Genomic DNA, 7,596 nt, shown 5'->3' with positions numbered 1-7,596 from the left:
AAAGAGCTGGTCCTAAGATCACGAAACTGGACTAAAAGGTCCTTGAAACAAGCCCAGAGCTGCAGGTCCTCCTTCCTCCAAGCCTCTAATACTCAATAAATATCTGTCAAGCAGCTGAGCTGCAGCCAGGGCACAGGTATCCCCACACGTGGCCTCTTTTTCACTCTGAGTCAATCAGGCATCTGGTTTCTGTCTGGCTCAGGAGCTGGAGGCAGGATTCACATGCTCTCTCTGGCAAGGTGAAGTTCATACATGGGACAGAGTGGTACAGGGGCAGTCTGAAAGAGAAGCCCAGCAGTCGGTGTCCTGAGAGACTGAGAGGCTCTTTTGGGTCAGCGTGTGGCTGCCCTTAGGAGCCAGGGGAGAAATGAGGTCCTGCCTCTTTCCCTTCCTGCAAGCGGTGACCCTTACCAGGCTCTACAAGGCACACTTTTGAACTTCACTCTGGTTTCTTAAAGTGAAGCTGAAGACCCATGGAGGCCCCAGAAGATGCTTGTTAAAATGGAAACCCCAAGCCTTAATCCTGACCAACCACGGTCTCTTGTCTGCATCTGCCACAAGCTTCCCTGGAGCGTCTGGGGCACAGTGAAGTTCAAGACTCACTGCTCCAGGCGCCCAGGACAGGTGCTCATACAGCTCAGGCACACGCATCAAATACATACATTCCAGAAATCTCTGAACCCCAGGAATGGCCGCGAGGGTTCCCTGCTCTCTCCCTCTCTCCTCAATGCTGTCTGCCCCACATCTTCCCAGCCCCCTCTACTCAAGAGTCCACAGGGAATCACCCTCCCTCTCTGCAGATGGATATTCTGTTTATTCAAATTGTCACATGTGAATCCCAGCCAATCTAGGAGATGTATCTTTTGTACATTTACACGGTTTACTTTGGCTGAGTGGGTTTTAACATGTGCTCTGGGGACAAGGGCAAAGCCTCTCTCAGACAGAGGCAATCAGGTCTTGGAGCTCTGGGTGAGAAGGCCAGGAGGGGGCAGAGTCAAGGACATAGAGAAAAGTATGCACGCGGCGAACCCCAACAGCTAAGCGATCGTCCCTTCTCAGCGGTGCCCCACCCTCTACCGCCACTAGTCACCCTCCAAACCCCAGTTATGAAATGAAGGGAGGAAGAGAAAAAGAAACCAGGAGGGAAAACAGGGGCGAGGATGGCAGGGCTTAGGGAAACCACCTGCAGCTTTAAGATGGGAATGTGTGTGTCCAACTGTCGGCTATATGTGTGCGCGTATACATAGCGATATGTATGTACACCACACATACACACACGTCAGTGTGGACGGAGAGCACAGTTACTGGTGTGAAGGCTGCCTTCGCCTCTTCACTTCCCAAGCAGTATCTCATGGAAAGAGCGAGAAGCTCTTCAGGTGCATCCCCTCTGTGTATATATTTAACCAACTGGGTTACTTCCGCATAGTTTTCATTTGCAAACAGTCCTTTAATAAATCACATACAGTTCAGAAGTTCCTCTGTATGAAATAAATATTGACTACACATAGTAACCATAGACTTACTCACATAAGCATATATATTTATGCTATTTATTTTTTTATTTTATTTCGGTTTTTTGTTTGGCTTTTTAGGGCTGCACCTGCAGCATATGGAGAATTCCAGGCTAGGGGGTGAATCAGAGCGGTAGCCGCTGGCCTACACCACAGCAACTCTGCATCTGAGCCTCATCTGCGACCTACATCACAACCCACGGCAATACCAGATCCTTAACCCACTGAGCAAGGCCAGGGTTTGAGCCTGCATCGTCATGGATGCTAGTCAGATTTGTTTCCACTAAGCCATGATGGGAACTCCTTACCTATCTATTTCTTGATAGAAGGGCATCTCCCTCCTCCCCATTTGAAGGTTCTTCAGTTTTTTAACGTGTTTCTTATTTGGTGTGGTGTGGGGCTTACAAGAGAATGTGCCTGAATGGTCTGGTGTCTTGGCTCTGTCATAGCCTCCAGGGACAAAGAGCAATAGCCAAGCGAAATAGAAAACCCTGAGACAAATATGTCCACCTTCAGAGAACCATCACTACCTCCTAAGGAACTAGTCCAACTCCCAGGTGTCTTGCAGGGACCTCCTGCCCCTCTCGTGCTTGACTATCTCCATGCGTTGGGCACCATTTTACTTTCTAGCAGCACACAGCACAGTCTTGGGAGGTGCCCTCTACAGGGCTAAAGAGAGTAGATCCAAGCCTTCTGGCCATTCAAGTTTCAGCTCTAATTCCTCCGCATAGCAAAGTACCCTCTCTACAGCCTGATGGCCAGACTATGCTAGCTGATATCATCAAAGCCTTCACCCGTCCCCGAGGTCTGGAGGAGTAGCTTCAACTCCACAGGCTCTGGAGTGAATTAAACCAGGGTTTAAGTACCAGCCTTACCATTCACGAATTCTGTGACACTGGATGATTTCACTTCTCTGAGCCTCAACTTCCTCATTAGTAGAATGGGATAAGATTGGGATACTATAGGAAAGTCTACCTACTTCATAGACTTGTTGAGGAATTTAAGCAGACAACACATGTGAAGCATTGGGGCGGTTGGGCGGGGGGGGGGGGGGGCTTGATGCCTGGAAAGAACTCCACGGATGCTGTCCAGGATGCAGACAACAGATGGCGGAGATGATGATGGCGATGGAGACAGTGATGGTTGCGAGGGCAACTCCCACTCTTCGGACACCCGCTGTGGCCCGCCACTGTGCTCCTCCATCTACTTCCACTCCCTCAGGCTGAATCACCCCAACGCGGAAGACAGGCATTATGATCCGTCATCAGCACATCCAGAAAAAAACTCAAGGTCAGAAGGTTTGCTCACACTCACTCAGCTAAAAAGGAGCAGAACCAGATTCAAATACAGGTGTGTATGATCCTAAAGTCTGCACCTTTTCTTTCTTTCCTATTTCTCCAGGATCCACGAACACAGATTCATCCCCATGCATGCCCATGGATGGAGGGACCCTCTGTGGCCCTTCCAGCTGCATGCCCTTTGTTCTCTGCAAAGGCACGGAACTGATGGAGAAGCAGGTGGGGGAGCTGCTCCCCAGGGGCCAGTGCATTCGTTCTTCTGGGGCCTGGGGACGCATTTGGTAAATGAGTTCTTTTGGTTGATAAAACAGTACCCCATTGGGTTGAAATACTTTACAGACCTATCCTAAATGAGTGGTATTATTCTTGGGGCGGGGGAGTGACAGGGTATTTTTGTGGTGTTGTTTTTGTTAACAGAAGTGCATTAGACTTGGTAAGGAGTAGAGCTGGCTTCCCCAAAATGGGCCTTTCAGAACCTCTTTCTCCCGATATTGTGCGTCCTCTCTCTCTCTCTGCTCTCTCTTGTAAATGCTATCTTCAGCAGGAGAGTTTTTTCACCCATCTCTTCGCCCAGCCCTGCCCCTTATCCAGGCCCTTGCGAGCTTCTGTGCCCTTCTTCATTACCTTATTCTTCTCCTAGGATGCCTTAGGCACTGAGGAAGTCCCCCCTAAGGACCAGAGCTTCCTCTCCCAGACAATAAAGAAGAATGTGACCCTCATTCAAGGTCACAGAGGAGACACTGTATTAGGTGCCAACCAGGCAAAGGATTTAATACGAGGACACCCCTGGACACCTCATAGAGGCGTCTCAGGTGCAGCACTGTGTGCAGCGCTGTGTGTGATCCTTTTCCCCAGAATTAGAAGTTGGGAGTTCCCCTTGTGGCTCAGCAGGTTATGAACCTGATTAGTATCCATGAGGATGTGGGTTCCATCCCTGGCCTCGCTCAGTGGGTCAAGGATCCGGCGTTGCTGTGAGCTGCGGTACAGGTCACAGACATGGCTCAGATCTGGTGTTGCTATAAAACGTGGTGTAAATTCCAGATGCAGCTCTGATTCGACCTCCTAGCCTGGGAACTTGCATATGCTGCAGGTGCAGCCCTAAAAATAAATAAAATCTATTTTACATTATACTTTCCAATTGGAAGTAGCTAGAGTAGGAAAGGGCCTTGGAATCTTGCCCCCTCAGGTCAGCACTAAAGTGTCCTGGGAAGATATTTATTAGCCAAAGAGTAGAGAGAGACTGTCCAGTCCAGTGCGCCATGAAGGCCTGTCCCTGTGAATGTCTGCCCTGATCTTAGGGTTAGCTGTCAGGTTGTACATGCAATTAGAAGACAGTGCTCTCTCTCTCTCTCTTTCTGTCTTTTTAGGGTAGCACCTATGGCACATGGAAGTTCCCAGGCTAGGGGTCGAATCGGAGCTATAGCTGCCAGCCTGTGCCACAGCCACAGCAATGCAGGATCTGAGCCATATCTACCACCTTCACCACAGCTCACGGCAACGCCAGATCCTTAACCCACTGAGCGAGGCCAGGGATTGAACCTACATCCTCATCAATACTAGTCAGATTTGTTTCTGCTGAGCCATGACGGGAACTCCAGAAGCCAGCTCTCTCATCCAATATTCGGCTCGCTGGGATAATGTCTCTAGTCAGTAAACTGTGAGGTTGCCGTATTTATTTTCATTGACTGCCCCTTTATTTGTTTACCTGCCTTATTTTATGCTGGGGATATGTAAACAATTTATAATCCAGTATTTGGAACCACAAGACCATGTTATCAGGTGTGTGTGCAGTGCCAGAGGGAGCCGTATTCACTCAGAGCCATGTCAGTTACAGCACGCTCCGTCAGCATCCTCAGGCACCTTAGCAGTAACACGGTGCTCAGGCACCTTTGCCCAGGAACTAGCTACCAACACTTGAAAAATACATTGAATTTTGAAAAACAAAGAAATAGGAGGTTTGGTGTTAAAAGGGGTGGGTAGAGATGTAAAAACAAGCACCAGGAGAAGGAGCTCCCTCTTATTCTTTGCCACATGCTCCTTGGCATCCTGCACCCACGTCCATAGCCCAGGACCTTCCGTCCAGCACTCTGGTCCCATACCTAGCCCCTAAAACCCGAGGGATCCTCAGTGCAGGCATCCATCTGTTCAGAGTCTGAAACAGCTGTCCTGTATCAAAGAGATGAGACTGTCTGGAAAATAGAAACGGACCTGCGTTCTTCCCCCAGCCAGCAAGGAGCCCCCAGGGAGTCCTGCAGAAAGTCACTTAACACGGGGAGCCTGGTAGCTTTGGGGAAGAGCAGTGAGCCTGAGTCCTCCAGGCAGCTTTCGGGAAGAAAAGAAAGACAGATCTAGGTTCTCATCCTGTCACTCATTAGCAGGCATCAAATCAAAGGGTGAACTTCAATGTCTGATAAAAGATGGACCAGTCCAGGGCCCCGGCCAGCCCATAGAGCCCCTTTGTGCAAATTACAAAGGATGTGTCACCTTCCTCCAGGTGAGTGGCGCTTCCTCCAGGTGAACAGAATGAGGGCACAGACCCAGAGGATGGAGCTGAGCACTCATGTGTCTTCGTTCCCTTTGGAAACTTAGCAAGAAATGATCACAAGGTGCGTTTTCACCTTTTACATCAGAGGGTTTTGATGAGGGAACTTGTGGTTTGCTGTTTTTTTTTTTAAGATTTGTAAAATTATTATTCTTAGTTCAAAGAAACACATACTTTTGCAAACCTATGTACACGTTCCTATGAAGAACACTGAAAGAAGTTATTTTACATTTTTCATCATATTCCAGTGATGTCACAAACCTTTTTTTTTTTTTCTTGGAAGTGTTCTAGACTTTTTTTTATTACTCAAATAAATTGATCACATCTGTAGTTGTATAATGATCATAACAATCTAATTTCACAGGATTTCCATCCCGCAGCCCAGGCACATCCCCCCACCCCCCAAATTAGACTTTTTTTTTTAAGAAGAGGCTAGGTGAGTTGGCACATTCAGAACTCATTTCTGTCTAAAAGTGCACGCGGAAGGGGTGCCAGGATCATGATGATCATGATTCTGGTGGGTTCTGACGTCGGCACTAAGTGCCTAACTTCGGCAGCAACCCTCTGAGGAAGAAGCTCCTGTTATAATCCCCATTTTACAGATAAGAAAACAGAAGCTCAGGGAGGTACAGTTACCCAAGGTTAGGCAACTAACAAGTGGCAGGGCTGGGACTTGTGTCAGCGGGAAGCCAGCAGGCTCCACTTTGCCACTGTCTGGAATCACCTTCTTAGACTCACAGTTGCCATTTTACTGTTGAAACGACAAATCTGACTAGTATCCATGAGGATGCAGGTTCAATCCCTGGCCTTGCTGCCGTAAGCTGTGGTGTAGGTTGCAGATAAAGCATGGATCTGGCGTTGCTGTGGCTATGGTGTAGGCTGGCAGCTGCAGCTCTCATTGGACCCCTAGCCTGGGAATCTCCATAGGCTGCAGGTGTGGCCCTAAAAAAAGACATTAAAAAATTAAAAAAAAAGAGAAAAGCAAAGTAAAGATGGGATTTATGTCCATCCCTGCACTGAGGTTGGCAATGGAACAGTACAGCCTTTTCTGGAGAGGAGGATGGAAGGGGAAAAATAACTGTGAATGCCATTCTCAGGCCGTCTGTGCCAGGAATTCTTAGCTCTACTGATAGGGATGGAGCAGACCCAGGTAGTTTTAAAAGTCCCAATAAGGACCACAGATAATGTGGGAAACTGAGGGGACATTGGGAAATCACTGCAGGTTAATAAATTGCTCCAAAAAGCCGTCAGCACAAGGCAGGCTTGCTTGACTAGAGAAGGCATGCGAATTGCCTCAGGTCATTGAGTGGGGGATGGGAAGAGGCCTGCATTCAGATTCAGACCAAGGGCAGGAGTTTGAGAACCGCCCTTCTTTGCATTTGAATACACACCTTATGCATACTAAGGAGGAGCTAGTACTCCCAGAAAGGAAGAGGCGGGCTTTTCCAACTCCCCTCGGATGCTAAAACCATAGCCCATCGGATCCTCAGGGCAGAGCTTCAGTGCCTGCCTGCTTGCATCTCTCACAAGTGTCCTGTCTCAATAAATCTGTTTCTTGCCTATCACTGTCTCTCGCTGAATTCCTTCTGCACAGAGACATGAAGAACCTGAACCTCAGTGAGTCCAGACACGGGTGAGTGATTCTAATTTGAAACCTTGGCTTCGAGTCCCAGTCTGGGTCTAGGCTGGGTTCTGGCCGTTAATGCCCTCAGTTTCACTACCCCTGGGAGGAAACGTGCCCGCCCCTGTTCTGTCCTAAGATCCTCAGAGCATCAACAGCTCTGGTTTCCTTCCTGCACACCTTGGTCATTTTCATCATCAGCAAGTGAGAAAAGAGCATTACCCACTTGGTGGACAGATTTTAGATCTGGAAGTGACCTCAGAGTTCCCAGGTCAAACAAGTTTTCTTTATAGCTGAAGAAACAGAGAGCCAGGAGAGAATGGCACGTGCCCAGATGACTCAGCCATGGAGAAGCAATACTACTATTCCTATTTGTTTATGTTTTTATAAGCGAGCACATGGCCATGAGAGATGTTCAGGAAATATCCGTTGAACTGAAATAAATTGTGACATTAGATTTATCCATCGGAGGGGCACCTCAAAACACCAAAACCACTCTATTTCTGATTGCTCTGTCATGAAAACCATCCAAACTCAACATGAAGTGAAAACCGCTGCTCTGGAGTGTCCTTTAGATGTTGACACACCTTTTCCTCGAAAATGATTGCAAACTTGGCAACGGAT

Source organism: Phacochoerus africanus, chromosome 8 (assembly GCF_016906955.1).
Source record: "Phacochoerus africanus isolate WHEZ1 chromosome 8, ROS_Pafr_v1, whole genome shotgun sequence".
Taxonomy (NCBI): Eukaryota; Metazoa; Chordata; class Mammalia; order Artiodactyla; family Suidae; genus Phacochoerus; species Phacochoerus africanus.
The sequence above is the reverse complement of the archived record's forward strand: the minus strand, read 5'-3'. Positions refer to the sequence as shown.